The sequence below is a fragment of the Silene latifolia genome, chromosome Y (assembly GCF_048544455.1).
Source record: "Silene latifolia isolate original U9 population chromosome Y, ASM4854445v1, whole genome shotgun sequence".
Taxonomy (NCBI): Eukaryota; Viridiplantae; Streptophyta; class Magnoliopsida; order Caryophyllales; family Caryophyllaceae; genus Silene; species Silene latifolia.
Window position 1 is genome coordinate 255,701,527 of NC_133538.1, and position 22,339 is coordinate 255,723,865.

General features: G+C 36.9%; 1 long non-coding RNA gene across 1 annotated transcript; it reads left to right on the top strand.

The window, feature by feature from the left end:
- The first annotated feature begins 9,655 nt into the window (after nt 1–9,655).
- LOC141634374 (uncharacterized) lies at nt 9,656–12,888 on the top strand. The gene is made up of 3 exons (XR_012539102.1): nt 9,656–10,115; nt 11,735–11,809; nt 12,571–12,888. It is a non-coding gene; the product is annotated as an uncharacterized LOC141634374 (long non-coding RNA).
- Nucleotides 12,889–22,339: the final 9,451 nt, after the last annotated feature.

Genomic DNA, 22,339 nt, shown 5'->3' on the forward strand with positions numbered 1-22,339 from the left:
TTCTAGGACGAACCCGGACTAGCTCCTTATTTCCCATATCGATGACGGAAGGGAAGCCTTTTCCCCATAAAATCATCCCCTCTCAAAGAGAGAAGAAACCAGCCCGTTTTAACAAGGAATTGTTAGTTCTGACCCAAATTAGTTGGCGAAGTCATTTTTTCAAGGTGTATCCATTGGTGACTAGGAAAAGGAGTGGAAGACCATTTTTCACAAAAAAAAAAGAGAGAAAAAAGGAAGAGATGAAAAAAAAACGACAAAGGAAAAAAGAAAAACAAGAAAAAAGAAAAACAAAGAAAAAAGAAAAAGGAAAAGAAATTCCAAAATGTTGATCAAAGTTCAAAGGCGAAGCCAAAATGGTCAGGTAGTACCATCATCAGTTATCCATGCCCCTAAGTCCTTTCTGAGGCATTTATCAGGGAATAGTTAGGGATTCTGAGAATCAGTTAGCTTGTGTTACTAAAGCCAAGCCTTTAGGATCCAGACATGGAAATTTGAACCCACATCGATTCCCAACCCATTTGTACTCGGGTTTCATCAAACCTAAGACACCATTTCCAACCACGTTATTGTAAGAAATCTATATCTGATTATACAACATATTCATATATGTTACAATTTAATTTTGTCATAAAAATAAATTTAGATCTTATGCATGCAAACATAAATAAATATAGAGAAGAAATCGTTTGCCTTACTATAAAATTTCGGATCAAAGGGCACAAGTAAGATCTCCTTCTTACTTATTCTTGAGCTTTCCTTATATGGATGAACAAAGATTCAAAGATAGAATCTCTCCCAAAGATGAATACCCAAGATAACCCCTTAATATATTAATATTATTAGATCTAGAATAATAATAATCTTACTAAAAATTGACCCAAAATATTTATTTTGTACTCTATTATTTCGGTAAAATAGAGGAAGGAATTTTGGAGTTTTTATCTCTCTAGTTTCATAAGATGTGTAGAGAGTTTTTTTCTTACTATAGTAATAAGAATTGTTTGAATAATTATGAAAGAACCCATTTGGCTCTCTTTAGAGGGTAAAACCGGTGGGTGTGGGGAGGGTGCCCTATGCATGGGCTTGATTCTCTAACCAAGAATATAGGCATGCAAGGCTAGGTGTAAGTTTCATAATTATGTTTTCCACTTATAAATAATCAACACAATTTTATCCTAATACACCCTCCATTTCGGTATACACACATAAAATGGATGAGTCCATTTTATTTGTGATTTTGTCAATATGTCACATGTGACACATTACATGACATCTTATATATAAAATGTATTTTTAACAATTAATAATCAACATATTAATAAAATATGTCACTTATAAAAATTAACATAGTAATTCACAATTACTTGTACCAAAATGGTTTATCAATTTATAAATTACAACATCTTGTATTTATAATAAATTATTCATTCCGTTTCAATTGTTTCCGTAAACAATAATTTCATCTAAATAATAAAACAATTCGATTACTTAGACCGTATCTTATTTAATCAAATTACAATGAGACACGTAAATATTACTTCCAAAATCGTCCGTCAATTTAAAGTAATTTAATTAACTCGTATCGTCATACGATCAATTAAATATTCAATTAAGAGTGTTACCCTTTAGGTATGACCTAAGGGGATCAACTGATCACCACCGTTGCACGACAGTAATGTCAAACTCTAGTCAGCCAATCATTACCGATATGTGTGGACCAGTTGACTGTAAAATATTACATCCCACACGTATTCTTGAAACGAGATTTAAACATGTGATCATCATGATCAACAGTTGTGATGGCATTATTGTCGGAGGACACATATTCCAACAATCTCCCACTTGTCCTCGACAAGTGTGCGTCACCAATTCTCTTGTCCTATTACTATCTCCCACTCAATGCATGGTGTCTTTCAGGTCGTACTTGCAAGTGATCATATCGAGAGTGGTTTCCTCGATCTGGAGAATAACTGATTGACCGGAATCATCTACCATAGATACCTTCCGAGCGTGGCCACGCATTTCCAGTTCATTACTCCTCGAGTGGCCCTGAGATATTGTTTTAACCCTGACATGGGGGTGGAAAATTCTTATCGCACTTGTTCCCTTCGATTAGCCACACCCATCATAACCCAAAATATGCCCATTTGACCCCATTTACGAAGGTCGTAGTAACACAAATCAAAGTTAATCTGAAACTGTGCCACCTTAGGCGAACAGTCTTTAGTCAAAAGAATCGACTCATTAGAATACTATAGTAGCTCTCGCCACGACCAGGCTATATAAATTTGCCAGAACTCTATAAGCGGTCATAAGGCCCGACAAAGTGTTCTTAATAGTCTGCCTATGTGATCGACTAGTCATCTCATATGACTCTATGGCATTTGAACTTGCCATCAATCGCATCACACTCTAGTCACTTCGAGACGTCACCTTATACAAGTTACTATGGGCGAATACCATGTTAATCCGGGTTCACTTTAACGGGGTTCAATATTGTCTCTACAACCCGTTCGGATGTAACAGAGTATAAAAGGAGTTTTCAGATTTTAAAAAACTCGAACGACAAAGGTGATTATCATATGAGTAGTCAATACTTGATTACTACTTCATATCCAATTTAGATCTTGTATGTAGTTGTTCATCTCATTTCAATTGAAATGATATGACTCATCATGTTAAGCTTATGAGAAGGCTTTGGTTAGTAGGTTTTATCAACTTCTTGTACCTTACTCAACCTTAATACATACTCGTTTTCCTTCGTAATGTATACATTTGCATTACAAAACTTTCTGAGTACGTGTCCAGATCCAATCAAGACATAGGCCCTCTAGCCTTAGAATAGCTCCCACTATTTTCACAGTGTGTGGGACTCATCCTTCTTGCACATCCCATGATTGTAAGTGTACTCAATTTCCGTTGTAAATATTTCTCATTGTTCTTTATTGCCTAGAACGATTCTAGAAAATCTATTTGATAACGCGATATTTACCAATGTTTATACCCCTTAATTATATATTTTTATAGTTATCCCTCGTACTATTTGAGCTGTATAATATATGTTTCTCACTTTGCTTATTTAATAATTAAAATTGTTATATTAGTGTTAAATGAATTTATTTACGTCTAATTTGGAATAACAGGTGACGGGCCGATGCATTAATAGACCACCCAAACTATGGGTGCAAAAAATAAAGAAGTGGGCTTCAATTTGTGCAATTAAGTGGACCAACAACAAGTAATAAGAAATCAGAAGGAAGAGTAAGCATGGGTTTGCACGTGTGACATTAACAAGCATTAAACAAAAGAGGAAAAAAAGAAAGAAATAGAAATCCAACTCCAGAAGTTACATGAAGATCAGAAGACGGAAACTCAGCTCAACAGATTCTCAAATTCGATCTCCTTCCATAATTCACCCACAAATTATATCCATAATCTTTTCCAAAATCAATCCCAAATACCGATTTTTGTTCGAGTATAATTACCCGAGTTCCCAATCAGAATTGACGCAAGCAAGTATACAAAATAACCCCAAATCCGGCGACGGGAATCGACGATGATGTAATTCAAGATGGAGCAGTCCAACGGGTGGAGCGGCTCCGACCCGGAGGAAGATAGGAGGCCTGACTTGCGGAGGCGTTGCAACCAAAACAAGGGACGGTTTTCTGTACTCAATTTATTAGTTCTCATCTTAATTACTAGTTAATTTCAGTTTGTTGCTGTGAATTTTGGAACCTTGTTGAACTAATCTTTCAGTTATTAATCGTTAATTTCGTATTAAGCTATATTCGTTTTATGGTATTCTCATTATACTCGTTTTAATCGTGGATGGTACAAACCGATTGCTTGTTGATTAATTTGGCGCGGCGTTAGATTAATTAACCGAGTAGCGACTAGTTTATTTTAGGACTGCAATGATGTCACTAGACTAAACTGGGAGTATAATTAGATATGTTAATTGTTTGAGTATTGATAACACTTAGATAATTAATATGGTTAATGAGGTCTTTCTAATTCTTAATGCGGCTAGTCACCATGGAACCTTGAAACTTGCGTGTAATTGGTTAGTTAGTATCGGTAGTCGAGCGGCTCGCTACCGATTAAAAGTAAGGAAAGATAGGGAGTTTTTAGCACTAAATTCTCTCTGATTAACCTATTGTTAAAATGAATATTTGCTAGACGATCGACATGTAACTGGAATATTATGAGCTTAATTAAGTTGCTTGTTTCACTTACTAGAATAGAATTAGTTCCTTTTAGGTTGCTTAAAATCACAAATTGAACCCCCCCAATTCCATAAATATGTTAATAGCATGTGAATATGTAAGTTAGTTTGTAAATATTACTCCATAGTTAATTAGTTTTCCAATCTCTCCGTGGGATCGACCCTACTTATCCTTTACTATGTTGTTATTTTGAGGTTAAGATAGGTTTTATAAATTATTAATTTGTATACGCAAACGACACGTATCAAATTTTGGCGCCGTTGCCGGGGAGATTGATGTTAGAGTTAATTTTCTATGTATCCTGTTTATTTTGACACTAACTTGCATTTTACAGTTTTTGGTTGGATTCTCTTACGTAGAAAAATTCTGAGTAGACGACATGTTTTGCAACAATTTTTGCATGTTGCTTGCTCATTTGGTTTCTTCCTACTTTTGAGTCTTGCTATATTTACTGTCATAATAGAAATTTACATAGAAAGTGGTATTTTGCAAGTAACTGGTTTGTATGTCTCCTCTCTCATTTGTCTGTCGGTATTATTCAAAGTATTGCAAGTTATAAGTACCCTTTTACATATGTTGTATATTTTATTTATATATAATTTGAAATATAAATTCTAGCATGCTTTGGATTTGCTTAGTTATATGCATATGCTACTGATTTGAAGGAGTTGATGTTGACTTATGGCATTTGGAGGTAATACTAATTTACGAACTGCTCCCACAACATTTGAGGTAACAATGAAAGAGATAAGAGTCAGCTGGATATGGGATTACTTATTTGCTCGATTTGATACAGTGTACAGAGACTTAGGCAAGAGAGTAAACAAATATTGGGTCGAGTAACGTTTTTTTTTATGAAGCTTGTAGCCTAGCTAACTACTCGTCTTTTGGTTTTACGTTTGCTTGATCTTATTATAGCTCGTTGTCTTAAAGTGCAAAATTCATTGTCTGAAGTCCTCCTTTTTGATTTATACCTCTGAAATAAAAGTTCATTATGTGTTTAAGGGTAAGACTGAGTGCAGGGGAGGAAATATTTCAAAGTTTTTAAGTTATATTTGCTGACAGTTTCTTAATGTTGTTGTTACTTTAAGGAGTTGAAACCTATACCAGTGGTTGGTTGCTCAGTTAATATTGGATGAACTAATACAAATTGATAGCGCTATGAGCTGATAATAGAAAACGTGGCTGATTTTGAGGATAATATTGACTGAGGTTGAAATGAAGGAGCAAACAGTGGGCTGAAAATTTGCAATAGTCACATTCTGAACTGTAAAGTGTGGTACTAATTTATCGTTAAGTAACATTTTGAATGACATGAAGGAAAATTTGATGTGAAAGACATATATTTGATGGTAGTTAACAAGATGGCGCTTGAGGATCAATAGATGAGATGACAGGAAGTTAGTTGGTAGGACGTTTGAGCTGCTTGTTTAGGAGCCGAATGATCGAGTTTTGAGGATTATATAGAACTATGTCGAGCCGTGACATTAAACTAAGCGCTTCTTGGGAGGCAACCCAAGCTTAATTTTTATTGCTTTTATGTGTGTGTAATATTTATATGCTTTCTTAGTTAGTGAGTTGAGTCGGCTTAAGTGCCTCCCCGAGTTTCGCAACCTTTGTAGGGGGATGTTAATAGTGTCGGTTGCACACAAAAATTAGCTTAGGTTAAGAATAAAAATAGCTGCTAGTATTTTGGTTATTTCGCTTCCTCCATATTTCACGGATCTTGGTCGAGTGTTTTATTTTGCAGAGAATCTGGCCATTGATTGCTGAGCTGCTTTGTGTTAGAAGTCGTGGACAGAGCAGACAGCCCTACTGGAATCTGCTTATACTAGGTTGCCCGTGACAAAAAGTTGACCCAAAAAAGAAATAACAAAAAAAACAGGAGCATCTTGACATGGACGCGCCATATGAATCCGCTAAGTGTTCTTTCCCTCTTATTTATATTATATATGCTGAGTTATTCGTCTTGATGTCTATTGTCGACATCGAGGACGATGTCGAGTTTAAGTGTGGGGGAGAGGCAAGCTAAATATCTTGAAAATTGGGTTAAGTTAAAATTTTTGATGTTGTCTAGCCACAGTTGAGCTTTTGGGTAAGGAACATGAATTGGGGAACATTCTGAGGTTAATTGCATACGGAACATGTGAACTACTTGGGAGTGAGCATCTTGTATGTGCTGGTATTTACAAGTAAGAAGTTGGTATGCTAAGACCTGCATGTTATGTTATGAGAATGCATTCTAATGGATTAAATGGATAAAGAAAATTGAATTTTATGCTACTGCATGTTTGCTAAAATAAGTTTTAAACGCATTAAGACCTTGTGTTTTTTAGACTAGCTAGACTAGCGAGTCGATGACAAGCTCTAATCTAACATCTTTTCAAAAATACTAACTTAAAATAATTTCACTAATATTTTTAGTACTACTAAAAAAATGTTTTGAAGTCGTGTATACTTGAGTTTTACCTCCATTTTGAACTTGGATTGATTAATTAAGTGACAAACATTTTTTAAGTCTCCTTTAAATTAGAATTATAAAGCACTTACTTTGGCTGTCTTTATTACACTTTTCGTTGACTCTAGAGTGTGGGAGCGTATGCCGGTCTTATTAACCAATTTACTTTCATAGGTGACTATCGCTTTAAGTTCTTGACCTCAATTCTATCCGGTGCCCGAGTGATTAGACCCTTAGGGGAACCCAATCAATGTATTGGGAGAATGCCTAATGACTTGTCCGGATGGGCGGGATCTATTGGTCGAAAGCTCGCTACAAGGGACACTGGATATATCCACGGGTACGGAATGCGGATGGTGGAGATTCAAAAAAAAAAAGAAAAAAAAAAAGAAAAAAGTTGAAGAAAAACAGAAAAAAAGTTCAAAACAGAAGAAAAATATGAAAAAAAAAAAGATGAAAAGAAAAAAAATGAAAAGAGAAAAAACGTGAATGATAGTGATTATGGAATGTTGGTGGTAAGTTAATTGAGGTATGACGGATACACTTGAATGCTCGGGAGAACGATCCTCGTACTATGTACAAGAAAGTAAATCCCCTTTCCCTAGGACCTTAAACTGCTGAGCCCTTCCTCTACGAGTCAATACACTTGCACTTGCGCACGAAGATAGTTGGACCGAGTGTATTGCTAATGCATTTATTTATCATTATAATTTAGAAGCGGTTTAAAATATTTATGTTGGCTAATTAGTTGGTTGTATAGTTTGAAGTGGAGGGAAAATTTGGTATATGTTGCTTTCTAATCTAACTGCAAATGTTTTCCGTTGACTCACTAACATAGACAAAATGATATCTAAAAAAAGTTTTAGTTTGTCGTCGATAAACCTTGTCTTGGTTATGTCTAAAATCTTGAGGTTGATAATTTGTTTATAGCTCATGTTTTGTCATTGTCGAGGGCGACAATAAACTAAGTGTGGGGGAATTTGATAACGCGATATTTACCAATGTTTATACCCCTTAATTATATATTTTTATAGTTATCCCTCGTACTATTTGAGCTATATAATATATGTTTCTCACTTTGCTTATTTAATAATTAAAATTGTTATATTAGTGTTAAATGAATTAATTTAGGTCTAATTTGGAATAACATGTGACGGGCCGATGCATTAACAGACCACCCAAATTATGGGTGCAAAAAATAAAGAAGTGGGCTTCAATTTGTGCAATTAAGTGGACCAACAACAAGTAATAAGAAATCAGAAGGAAGAGTAAGCATGGGTTTGCACGTGTGACATTAACAAGCATTAAACAAAAGAGGAAAAAAAAGAAAGAAATAGAAATCCAACTCCAGAAGTTACACGAAGATCAGAAGACGGAAACTCAGCTCAACAGATTCTCAAATTCTATCTCCTTCCATAATTCACCCACAAATTATATCCATAATCTTTTCCAAAATCAATCCCAAATACCGATTTTTGTTCGAGTATAAATACCCGAGTTCCCAATCAGAATTGACGCAAGCAAGTATACAAAATAACCCCAAATCCGGCGACGGGAATCGACGATGATGTAATTCAAGATGGAGCAGTCCAACGGGTGGAGCGGCTCGGCCGGAGGAAGATAGGAGGCGACTTGCGGAGGCGTTGCAACCAAAACAAGGGACGATTTTTCGTACTCAATTTATTAGTTCTCATCTTAATTACTAGTTAATTTCGGTTTGTTTCTTTGTGAATTTTGGAACCTTGTTGAACTAATCTTTCGATTATTAATCGTTAATTTCGTATTAAGCTATATTCGTTTTATGGTATTCTCATTATACTCGTTTTAATCGTGGATGGTACAAACCGATTGCTAGTTGATTAATTTGGCGCGGCGTTAGATTAATTAACCGAGTAGCGACTAGTTTATTTTAGACCGCAATGATGTCACTAGACTAAATCGGGAGTATAATTAGATATGTTAATTGTTTGAGTATTGATAACACTTAGATAATTAATATGGTTAATGAGGTCTTTCTAATTCTTAATGTGGCTAGTCAGCTTGCGGAACCTTGAAACTTGCGTGTAATTGGTTAGTTAGTATTGGTAGTCGAGCGGCTCGCTACCGATTAAAAGTAAGGAAAGATAGGGAGTTTTTAGCGGCTAAATTCTCTACAGTTAACCTATTGTTAAACTGAATATTTGCTAGACGATCGACATGTAACTGGAATATTATGAGCTTAATTGAGTTGTTTGTTTCACTTACTAGAATAGAATTAGTTCCTTTTAGGTTGCTTAAAATCACAAATTGAACCCCCCCAATTCCATAAATATGTTAATAGCATGTGAATATGTAAGTTAGTTTGTAAATATTACTCCATAGTTAATTAGTTTTCCAATCTCTCCGTGGGATCGACCCTACTTATCCTTTACTATGTTGTTATTTTGAGGTTAAGATAGGTTTTATAAATTATTAATTTGTATACGCAAACGACACATATCACTATTTCTTAAATAACATAGCCACAATGGTATCTTAACCATCCTAATGTGTTTTGTTTATGGTCTTGTCGGAAACCATGCGCAATCTCAATTGTCACTTGTCACTTGTGTAACACCCTTACACAAAATTGCATCAAAAACACTTTGCATTACATTTGCATTACATCCTTAATGCTTCTGCAAGCACTTAAGGGTAATCTTTATGGCTCACTTGGTAACTATTACTTAAATTAGATTTGAAACAATTCATCATACTCAATGTATATGAAGTGTTATACATCATTTCCTATTTAATTGATTCGGCAGCGGAAGCAAATAGAATCAATCAAATATGTTCAATTCGATTAAACTAGCACTACTACAAATTCAAGCAAAGATGACGCCTTTTAGATGACAGTTTTACACGAAACTGTCTTCCATTATGCATATATTTTTGGCGCCTCTCTTGATCAAATATACAGGACGGTTGATAAAGTGAAAGGTCCTTGTTATGTATACAACCATGACGGTTGGTCAAATAAACCGTCTTGCTTAACAAAAAGAGTACAGTTGACAGTCTAGACTGTCCTATTTGTAATCCATGTTTCCAGATCAATTTAATCTATTCGGCTTCTCTACTCGCCGTTAGTTGCCAAAAAATATCTCACCCTAACCCATTCATTCCCTTGCCTCACTCTAATGCCAACAACCACAGCTTCCATCACCGTCGATCACTACAACTTCCATCACCGTCGACCTCCACGCCATCGTTCCCTTGCCTTGACGTAAATCATCGCAACCCATTCTCCCTTTGTCGTTCTATCCCAATTACCTTAACCCATTTAATTTGTCCCAACAACCAACCACACACCTTCCGTCACCAACACGCACAGGCCATTGGTGGCCATCAACGCCGTAACTAGCTGCCGCGGTATGTCACCCTATCTGTCCTGCAGGCTCCTCGCTTTATTGGTACAACTTCTACTTTGCATATATTTATATAGTTATATTAGTATAAATCTTGATAATTCAAAATTAATTAAACGAATCAAACACAAATTATGAAATTTTGTCATATAAACTTTGTATAGTTGTTGGTATACATTTTTTGTAATTCATGTTTGATTCGATTTGATTGTGGCCAATTTAGGGAAGTATATCATTTGCTTAGAGTTAATCATAGTAAATTATGTCCTAATTTGTCCTGATTTGTCCTGATTTGCTTCTGTTATAGGCTGAGTTGTTTAGTTTAGGTGTGAAGAATATTGCCTGTTCTAAATTTACTATGGTAACAGTTATGGGATTTGATACGTTGGATGATGATTATAGTATTGGCAAATTTCTTCTCAAAATCAAACTGTTAATGGATGAAGATGATTATGATGCTATCGGATTTTTATAGTGAGATTATGAAGTTAGCACTTTGATGTAGTAGTTGAATACATAATGTGAAAGCCAAACCTGAGACTGCCGTATGCACTTTTGAAATAGTAATGCCTAATGCCAGATAACTATTAAAAAGATTTTGATAAATAATCTAATTTGGGCCAAAAGTCAAACTCTGGTCTCATAAATTGGATGGGTCCTGATACCTTGATACCCCATTTAGTAGATTTGTTCCTTGGTTGTTCGTCTAGGTTCGATAGGGTGTCTACCAGTCACAAGTAGTTCAAATATGGTCTCGTAAATAAGTAATTAACATCTATTGGTTTCATAAAATGAGTAATTAACAAAGCAGAACATATAGGCAATTTAGGAAGCCTATTATTCAAAGAGCTCGGAGTAGTAGAATACAAGGAATGTATAGCTGAATAGAGATGACCAATGCCCATAAAATTATTTCCAAGATCACCCACTTCTACTTTTGTTCCGTCCACCACATTAATGGTTCCAATTCCACTAAGAACCAGATTTTTAAAAGTTTCAGAAATAGTTGGCTCACAAATGAGAAAGCTGACCTTCTCCTATGCTGCTTGCCCTTGCTCACCCCATATTATGCAATCAGCACTCACTATGACACTCTTAATAATAAAAACTACAACTATACCAGTAGGGTTCGTTTATACATTAAAACTTCTTATTACCTTTCATCCTCCTTAAACCTTCCAAATTACATATATTCGACCGGATTCTTGTGCCCCGAGTCATTTCCCAAATTCACTCATTTTGAAACTGAAGATATTCGATCGGACTATATTGTTAAGGCTATGACATGTAAGGGTTGTGAAGGGGTCGAAAGCTTAATTCTGCTCCATATTATGAAGGGTATGTACCAGTTTTTTCATACTACTATATATTATTTATATTATTCAATGCCACTTATTAGTAGGATGTGTTGATGGTTTTATCTTATAAATGATAGTAAACATTGGATGTTGGCTGTCATTACTCCAATGGAAAGTGTAATATATTGGTGTGACCAAGCTGAAAGTCTAGAGCCTCGTAAATTTTTGAATGATACTATTACTATCTAAGTTCAGCATGTATACGATTTAAGAAATTGCAATTATTTCATAAATTTTACATTTGCTTTGGTAAATTAAATCAAATATAATTAAGCTAAGTCTATAACATATATATATTTAATACAGGGCAATTACTAAGAGAAACTCTATGGATCCACTTCTCGAGTGTCAGCAAAAGCAGCTTGAACGAAAAGTAAAAAGGTACTTCACTACTTCTTCAACTAAAAATATGTTTATCTCCTACATTAGATAATCTGCGGTCCTTTAGTCATAGTGGTTCCGGTTTTCGGTCCGTTCCGGTCCAAACCCGGAAAAAAGTCATGTTTTAAGTTCTGAAAATTTAAGATTATAAAGCTTGGAATAATTAATAAAAAATGATTATTTCCTCGAGATGTTACAATATGGTTGTTGAACTGCATATGTATTATCGGATATTGAAATATAATGTTTCATCTTTACGGTTATTCATTTTTTTGGGATTGGCATGTGTTTGTATATTTCCCCTTTCTGGAACCCATGCTTTGTTTCCGTTATCTTCTTTTTGTTAACAACCTGGTTTGGTTCTCTTTTTCATTGATTAAAAAGATAGAGATAGAGAAAGTTAGCTATCTATAAAGTGAGACATGAAAGTGGAAGTGAAATGGTAAGTAAAGGTTAATGGACTACTGGTGGTGGGTTGTCATATAGCCAACCACGTCTGCAAAAGTAGTTAGTTTGTATGTTTATAACTTGTAGTTGACATGATTTCTATTTTTGTCCTACGCAACCCTTAGGGACCGTGTTATGTGGATATTATGTTTGTCGATATATGTTGGAGATCATTAGAGGAGGATATATTAATTTTATTCCAAGCGAACGTCCTTTGTTTTTTGTTTCAATTATTTACTTCATTTTATTTAAATTACACGTTGTGATGATACGTATATAATTGTAATTGTGTCTTTTGGTTACTTTGTATATAGATCATGATTAAAGCCCAACGATATGAGCAAATTGACGAGGTGCAGGACATTTGGGCTACATATGCATTGCGGTTTAAGGCGAAAGTATCTGATGATAACGTTTGAAGTATTTAGGCTCAACGCTTGGATGATATCTCGATAGCTTAAGTAATGGTGTGTGGACGGAACAACTCGTGTTAGTGTTTGTGTTAAACAATTAATTGTTAATATTTTGTATTTTGGAGGTTGAAACTCATTCCATTTTGTTTAGTTCGATTTAGATTACAAATGTAAGATTTGCGGCTAGATTTGGTAACTAGATTTGTTTGAAATCAAAATTGACCAAAATACCGCAACCACTTCAATGAATGTTTTAAGACTAAACAAACGAATGAAGAGTAGTCTTCATGAATTTCAATTTTGCTTCTCTTAGCAAAGACTCATTGAAATTAGTGGGAGCATTCTCTTAAACCGTTAAGAAATGGATAAGGTTTTAAAAAGGGTAAAATTAGAATGGAATTGATATAAGGTAATGTTAAAAGTAAAGTTATTGAGAATAACAATACTAAACCTATCAATCCCGACCGATAAAGTTTCCATTGTCTTAATTGTTGGACGCTAGAAAGGAAACTACCCCAAATTATTGAAGAATCAACAAGTTAGTTGTGGGACATATAATAGGACTTTCTTCATTAAATGTTTATTTGATTGACATAAATTTTGCTAGTACTACTTCGTCAATATTAGAAACCGGTGGTGGTTTTCATCATTGTATTTGATACATAGGTTGATTAGAATATGACGACTAGCAACAATGATGTTGAGAGATAGAGTCATTGTGTACTCAATCTAGTTTTTGGGTTTAGAGTTGTACTTAATTGTGACTATTAAGTGCATAAACTCTAAATAAGAATATAAACTTGTTAAGATACAAAAGAGGTTTCACTTTTGTGACCCTATACACCATGATTTGATGTATGGCTAGCCCATTATCAAGGGATTATATTCTATACCAAACTAGAATGATAAATCATGTAGATGATGCAAGACTCAAATTGGTAACCCAAGATTGAACCTTAGATTCTGGAATGATGAACGCAAAGAGTTATCAAGTACTCTTGAAACCATTAGATCTTATGGTATATGCGTATCTTGTATTCAAAGCAAGATGTCTCGTGCCTTTTGGTTGAAAAGGAGATCGGGGTTGTAAATCGTTGATCCAAAATAGGTTGATTATTTTCTTTTACCAACGATTTAAGTTGACGCTAATGTGTTCACTTAATAAGGTAAATAGAGAAATCTTTGAAAAAGTTCAAAGAGTTCAAAGAATCACGATTTAGTCGTGATGGGATTATCAAAGTGAAGACTTTGATATAAGCCAAATGAAATGTGATATAGTATCACAAGTTAATCTCTCTTAACACACATTATGGGATAATGTGTGGTTGGATAAGAAATCAAACGCTATTCAATATGGTTTGGACTTCGATCAAGTTACTTTGAGTTACCTGATCCTTTTGGGGATTTTATCATTTTGTCTAAATTATTTTTCCACTACATCTAAAACGAATCATATGAAATATGAAATGGTAGAGTACCATGTATGTAAGTTTTCAAAAGAAACAAATGCTCATTTTTCCTTACTATAATCACGAGTACAACGGGATTGTGGCTCGTGAAGCTGTCTTTCTAGAATACAAGTTTATTTCTAGAAGACAGAGTGGGAGAAATTATTCAAGAGCCACAAAGAATGTTATGTCGCAAGAAACTGGTCTTTCTTGGCTACATGAGACGTTTTGTGTAAAACTTTGTTTCTTCAAAACCTACGAGGTTAAAGTCATCACTTGTTGAAGATGATGAATTAGTGTTACTTTTAGAAAGTAAATAGCTTGTAAATTACAAAGAAATTGTTTGATTCAAGTTGATTACTTCTGGAAAGTAATGAACATATAACTTACATGAGAGTGTTTAAGTCACAACTCAATACAAGGCTTAGAGCCATGAAAATCCAAAATAAATTCCAAGTGAATTATTAGATATCAAAGCTTGATTGGTAGCAAAGGTTTTTGCACTAGTTGAAATGCTTAAGTCTATTTAGATCTTCTTAGGGATTGTGTTTCATTATGAGATATATAGCGAGTGAATCTAAAACCCACTTCTTCAATTAGAATGAATGTATTCAATACATGTCTTGAGTTTTGTAGATTCTTGCAATCCTAAGATAATGTGAAACTTAAGAGAGGGTCTTTAGTAGGACATCAATGAGTTGGAATCAATGATTTGATCATGGTATAAAAAATTTCCCGATAAGTCGAGAAGTTGTGTTTATACATGAAGTTTAGTGGGAGTTACGGAAATTTTAGTAGTCTTATATGTGGATGACATATTGATCATTACGAAAGATTTAAGACTTGGAGTAATATAATACATCTTTAATATCTAGATTTATGTAGATAAATCTACATGATATTAGCGTCAAATGAGAAGTCTTATGTTGATAAGATTCATGATTAGTTCAATCAAGTTGAACATATTTGATTGTTTCCATTTGCTTCCGCTGCCGGATCAATTAAATGAGTAATGATGTATAGCACTTCATATACTTTGAGTATGATAAATTGTTTCAAATCGAATTTAGTAATAGTTACCAAGTAAGCCATAAAGATTACCCTTTAGTGCTTGCAGAAACATTAAGGATGTAAAACAAAGTGTTTTTGATTCAATTTTGTGTAAGGGTGTTACAAATGACAATTGACAATTGAGATTGCGCATGGTTTCCGACAAAACCATAATCAAAACACATTCGGATGGTTAAGATACCATTGTGGCTATGTTATTTAAGAAATGGATATTCTAGAATCGTTCTAGGCAATAAAGAACCATGAGAAATATTTACAACAAAAATTGAGTACACTTGCAATCATGGGATGTGCAGGAGGGATGAGTCATGCACACTGTGAAAATAGTGGGAGCTATTCTAAGGCTAGAGGGCCTATGTCTAGATTGGATCTAGACACGTACTCAGAAAGTTTTGTAATGCAAATGTATACATTACAATGGAAAACGAGTATGTAGTAAGGTTGAGTAAGGTACAAGAAGTTGATAATACCTACTAACCAATGCCTTCTCATAGGCTTAACATGATGAGTCATGTCATATGTCGTTTTAATTGCATTGAGATGAACAACTACATATAAAATTAAAATGAAATATAAAAATATGAAGTAGTAATCAGGTATTGACTATTCATATGTAATAATCACATTTGTCGTTCGAGTTTTTAAATCTAAAAACTCCTTTTATACTTTTTTACAACCAAACGGGTTGTAGAGACAATATTGAACCCCGTTAAAGTGAACCCGAATTAACATGGTATTCGCCCATAGTCACTTGTATGAGGTGACGTCTTGAAGTGACTAGAGTGTGATGCGATTGATGGCAAGTTCAAGTGCCATACAGTCATGTGAGGTGACTAGTCGATCACATAGGCAGACTGTTAGGAACACTTTGTCGGGCAGTGACCGCTTATAGTGTTCTGGCAAATTTATAAAGCCTGGTCGTGGCGAGAGCTACTATAGTATTCTAATGAGTCGATTCTTTTGACTAAAGACTGTTCGCCTAAGGTGGCATGGTTTCAGATTAACTTTGATTTATGTTACTACGACCTTCGTAAATGGGGTTAAATGGGCATATTTTGGGTCATGATGGCTGTGGCTAGTCGAAGGGAATAGTGCGATAGGAATTGTCCACCCCCTTGTCAGGATTAAAACAATATCTCAGGGCCACTCGAGGAGTAATGAACTGGAAATGCGTGGCCACGCTCGGAAGGTATCTATGGTAGATAATTCCGGTCAAATTAGTTATTCTTCAGATCGAGAAAACCACTCTCGATATGATCACTTGCAAGTACGACCTGAAAGTCACCTTGAATTGAGTGGGAGATAGTAATAGGATAAAAGAATTGGTGACGCACACTTGTCGAGGACAAGTGGGAGATTGTTGGAGTGTCCCCGACAATAATGCGATCACAACTGTCGATCATGATGATCACATGTTTAAATCTCATTTTTAAGAATACGTAAGGGATGATTCATTTTATAATCAACTGATCAACATCAATCGGTAACGATTGGCTTGCTAGAGTTTGACGTTACTGTCGTATGACGGTGGTGGTCAGTTGATCCCTTAAGGTCACCCCTAAAGGATGATGCCCTTATCTGTAAAGTTGATTAATTGTATGATGATACAAGTTAATCAATTCCTTAAAATTGAACAAATCAATTTGTGAGAGAGAATATTGATATCTTATTATAATGGGATTAAATAAGATTTATTTTAGTAATTGAAATATTTTATTACTAAAATTGTTTATTGTTTATGAAACAATAGAGATGAGAATGAATGGTTTATTATAATTACAAGATGTTGTGAATTATAATTAAATGACCCATTTTATTTATGTGATCAAGTATTACTAGTCAATTTGTTGTATGAAATTTAATTAATTCATAAAATGATATTTATGTGATAAATATGTATTAAATTAATTAATAACATGTATCATACTACATGTGACATATTGTGTGACAAGTGATAAATTGACAAAAATAAAATGGTAGTTCATTTTATGTATATTGACACGGCTATCGCAACCCTATCAAAGATAAAACCTAACGGTCTCAACTAAAATGTAGCAGAGGCAGTCGAGTATCGAATCCACAGGGAGGTAACGTAATTATAGCTGTCTATTTCTAATCCTATGGTAACAATTGGGGGTTGGTTTGAAATTGGTTCTAAACTACGAAGTTTGAAAGGAAGAGAAATAAAATAAAGAGCAGTAAAGGCAATAAAATACGATTAAACTATCAAGAAGAGAGGGACATGTCGGGATTTCGGTTCACTACGGTAGTCCAATAACTCAGCTGTAAATGATTCAGACGAACTAATGCGAGACGGATGTTAAAAGGTCCTTTCGGTCCACTTTCTATCCTAAAATACCACTAACTTAACTTTCGTCCTCATTAGGGTAGTCTACTGTTTATAACAGGCCTATTTAGTCCAATCTTTCGATCCAGGATTAATTTTAGCCAGATTAATGGGTGACATAGAAGCGTGCACTCAACTAGGTCGGGAATTACAGTTAAATTGCTATAGTGACAGAGCCTCGTGATTAATTCGTCTAATTCATCTACTAAATCATCATCTTTCTACCGCAGATTCCCTAATCCCAACATGAAGGGAATTTAGCTACTCATATCGGTAATTAAACTAACAGCAGACAAATTTCCAGCAGAAAACATAACGAATAAACAATAAATCGCAATAATGAAAATTAGGGCAAAGGGAAGTAAGAACACAAACGAGAATTTAAAGCAAACAAATGATTATTATTAATAAAGGGAGAGAAAGGATTACAATCAGTGCGAATCCGGCGTAAAGAACAACTGAATCCGAGCAATAATAACCCCAAAGCAAAGTAACAGTGAAAAGGAAGAAAGTAACGTAGTAAAGTTTTCTACTGTGAAAGATAAAGTCAAAGCTAGATAAAAGATGATATTTAACCTAGTTAACATAGGTTTAAATAGAAAAATTAACTAAAGTCTCGAAATAAAACATCACACGGACTGATTAAAAGCCCATAATGACGAAACCACTCGATCGAGTGGATTAAAACCACTCGATCGACCATCTCTCCAGCAAAAGTTACTCGATCGACTAAGAAAGTCCTCGATCGAGTAGATGGTCCTTGTGCAGCTTAGTGATCGAGTGAAATGTCACCCGATCGACCATCAAGGCATATGAAAACCACTCGATCGAGTGGCATAGGGTATAAAAACCACTCGATCGAGTGACTAGACTTCATTTCAGCTCACGTTTGCATCTAAGTGCCTCGTAATGCGTGCCACGACGCCTCCAAATGCAGTATCTTACTCTGGGACAATCCCGTCTCCTCTAAATGCATGCAAAAAGGACGAAAAGGAGTATGGTTCCACTACTTTCGCGATCATTCCTACAAAAAGGACAAAATACACCAAAGTAGCCAATTCGGGGCAAAATACCATAAAAACAAAGATAGAAATGCATAGAAATACGTCTTTGAAATAGGCTAAAAAGACTATACATTAGGCACGTATCAAATCTCCCAAACCAAACCTTTACTCGCCCTCGAGTAAACTCAAAACTAAACTAATGGAACGGAAATGATAACTCGTAGCTAGCTTAACTTGTCTACTTGAGCCAAATTAATGCAACAAAAATCAACGATTAAAGCCAAGCGATCAAGATGCATAAAACGAATTATAAGTCATTGAGAAATAAAGTCGACCTATCGACCTTGCAAGACCAACAAAACTGGACTCTCACGTGGTCACTCTTCTCTCATGAAGCAAAGGGCAAATGTATTATGTAAAAGAGAGAAGAAAAGACAGTCACTCACCTAACTGCGACCTACATAGCATGCATGCAACAAAAATGAAAGACAATTCAAGTACTAATGCACAAATTCCAACCAATAATGTCCGTCACAGCCGAGAGTTTGCAAATAATATGGGAATAGTGAGGTTCAGGTGAGAAAAGGCAAAACAAGTTATGGAAAAGTGGAGGTAAAAGCGTCAAGCTAGTTCCTAACAAGACCATAATGAAACCATCCGGATCTCAACTGACTGAAAACCTAAGTACAAGTGCCCTTCACTTGGCACAAAACTCACTAGACTCAAGGCACAATCTCCTCAAAAAAATATGGGATAGAACGGAGGAGTCAGACGGTCACAAACTTCCCTTTTAAAAACACCGTCTGAAATAACTAACTGAAACAACAACCCTTGTCGATTGTACGTCTTCAAACATCTTCTCAACTCTGACAAGAGGGCACAACTATTTTCACAATTTTTTTTTTTTTTCGTTCCAGCTCTTTTTTTTTCTGTTTTTCATATTTTTTTTTCTCTTTTTCTTTCTTTCACGTTTCTTTCTCTCCTTTTTTTTCAATACTTTTTTTTTCTTTTCTTTCCTCCTTCCTTAATACAAACACCAACTCCAAACAAGAATTACGGACCAAACTGCAATGGAAAACATACCACAAAAGAACATACTAACTAGCTTGACTAGGCAGGCTTAGTTTGGAATGTAGCTAATGGGTCAAAAAGGCAAGTTTTGGCTAATGTGGAGCTAAATGGGTGAAAGATATAAAGAAAGGGAATTTTCAAGACCCTCCCTGCATGTGACACCAACCACAAACCCGAATATGTGCATTTGACGAGAAATTGAATGTCATAAATGTGTAAATGAGATGAACATGCTATGCAAGGAGTACTACTCTCAAAATTCCTAATGAACTGGTCATAAATGGCACCAGTTATGGCTCTAAAAACTCAGAATTTTTAAGTAGTTTGCCAGTTTATATGTCAAGTCTAAACAGTCAGCTTATATTTGAACAGAAATTCGTAGATTATGCGTATGACAAAGCTAATAACTATCAATAAAAGTGCAAGGCTCAAGTAGAATGACAAGTTATAGTGCAATTTCATCACGGGAATCTACCGTTCCGACTCAACCTATATGCAAAAGTAAACGTGAAATGTTTTTGAATTTTTGAAATTTTCTAATTTTTTTGGATTTTTTGATTTTTTTATTGAAAATAAACAACAATGGAAGCTGAAAAATTAAACGTGAATGCAAAACAAATGCAGATGCAGACTCAAAAGGATGCAATACCCTCCCCAAACCAAAACGGACAACGCCCTCGTTGTCCTCCAGCATACACCAGCAGAAATATGGGGGACGGGAGTATACAACCAACAAATAAAAATAATAAAATAAAGGAGACAAAATAAAAGCAGTAAGAGAACATACAAAACACGAACTTCCCCAAACCAGCCAGAAAACTGGGGAAGTGAGTAGACCAGTAGCTACACGTCGTCGTCGTCGTCGCCATCTCCATCTCCCTCCCCCCGATACAACGGGTCTCTCGCCTCCTCTCTCCTCGCCCTCTCCTCAGCGCGAGCTCTCTCCACCGCCACCTCTGGGTCCTCGCTCTCCTCCTCGTCCTCTGACACCGGGTACCCCTCAGCTGGGAACCGGAAGAAGGAAGGGTGTGGCCAACCCTCGGGGATCGGTCTGTGTCTCCTCAAGTGGTACTCGTACAGAGGGTGTAGGGTCAAAGCTAAGTCCCTCTCCATACGAGCCTGGCGCTCTGCAAGATCAATCAACAGACCGTAAACTGCGCCCTCTTGGTCCTGGACCGTGGGTGCTACAAAGGGAGGAGGTAGGCTAAAAGTGGCCGGAAAGACCGCCTCAGTCTGAGTCTGGGTCTGGGTCTGGGTCTGGTCAGTGGGAGGTGGGGGAGGAGTAGGAGTAGTAGTAATAGTGGGAGTAGGGGTCGGATCGGGAGTAGCCGTAGAAGGCTGGGTACTCCCTACAGGTGTAGACCCCTCTCCAGTCTCAACGCGCCGCTTTTTAGCGGCGGGCTCATCGGGGGATCGACGAGGCGGAAGGTGAAGTAAGGGCAAGGCAGGCAGACGGTGGCCCTTAGGCACAGTAGGTAAGGGCTCAGGACGGGGGAGACTGTCACAAGGTAAGTCAACAGACAAGGAGCTGTCAATCTTCCAAGTCCGGTAGTCTGGGGTAAGCCAATGCTGAGCAAGCATGGCAGGCAGACTCAGTGACCTCTCTCCCGCGAGGTACTGCAAGTCACGAGGCCAAGGGGAGAAAAGGCGATGGGCAAGAATGGTGGCTATGCCACCGCAGGCAATGGTTCCCGTCTCCTTCTTCCCTTGGTCATGGAGGTACTGGGCGGTGAGGTAGGCAATGTTGAAGGTAAAAGGACCCTCACAGTCGACATTCAGGTAACCGCCCAGGATGGAGAGCTCGCGGTTCGTGATGTTATTCGGCTCCTTTCGGCCGAAAATAGAGCTCCCCATGAGTCTGAGAAAACAACGGACGGGGGATGGTGGACTGGTGGAGCTTTCGCTCCGAAAGCGGGTCGGCCAAGCACCGCCGGACACGCTTGTAAACCTTCCTCGAGTCGACGTCACACCCGAGGAGGTAAGGTCTAGCAACCTACCAAACTCGGCCGGGGGCATCGAAAGGTCCGGTTAAATATCAGGAAAGAGATCGACGAGCGATCGGGGTCGAGCGTATGCCCCTAAGGAGAAGGTAAAAGAGCTGAGAAACTCGAGACTCAGCTCTAAGAAGGTGTGGCCCCTCATGGTAATGAGACCAGGCATCCCCGTGACCCGTAATAAATCACACACTTACTCGTAAAGGCCAAGTTTCTCTAATGCCGATTTGTCTAAAAATCGGGAAGGCATATGTTCACACTTCAGCAGGTTATAAAATTTATTGCGATGTAAAGCATTGACGAATAATACCTGCGGGTAGTCCGGGTGAGAGTCCAAGGAAGTGTCCCCTCGGACAGTAACTGTCTCAGTAGTAGGCGGGTCGGCAGCTGAAGTAGAAGCAGAAGCGGGGGTAGCAGCTGTGGAAGGGCTAGCTGCGGTGGAGGTGGATGTAACTGGGGCTGGTGTAGCCTTGACTAGTCGACGACCCCGGCCTCCGTCTCTGGAACGCAAAGCAGCGGCCCGCTCTCGGACTGTGTAAGGAACTAAAGCGCTACGAAGCGGCGGCCTCGGTGGTGAGTGTGCCACGGTGTAGAAGTGGTGGCGAAGTGGTGGTGGAGTAGCTCTGAACCGAGCTCCCAGTGAGCTAGTGGAGCGTAAAACTATCCGAGCGGCCGGAACAAGGAAGACTGGGGCTGCAGTGGTGACTAAAGTGGAGCTAGTGGCAACAGCAGGGG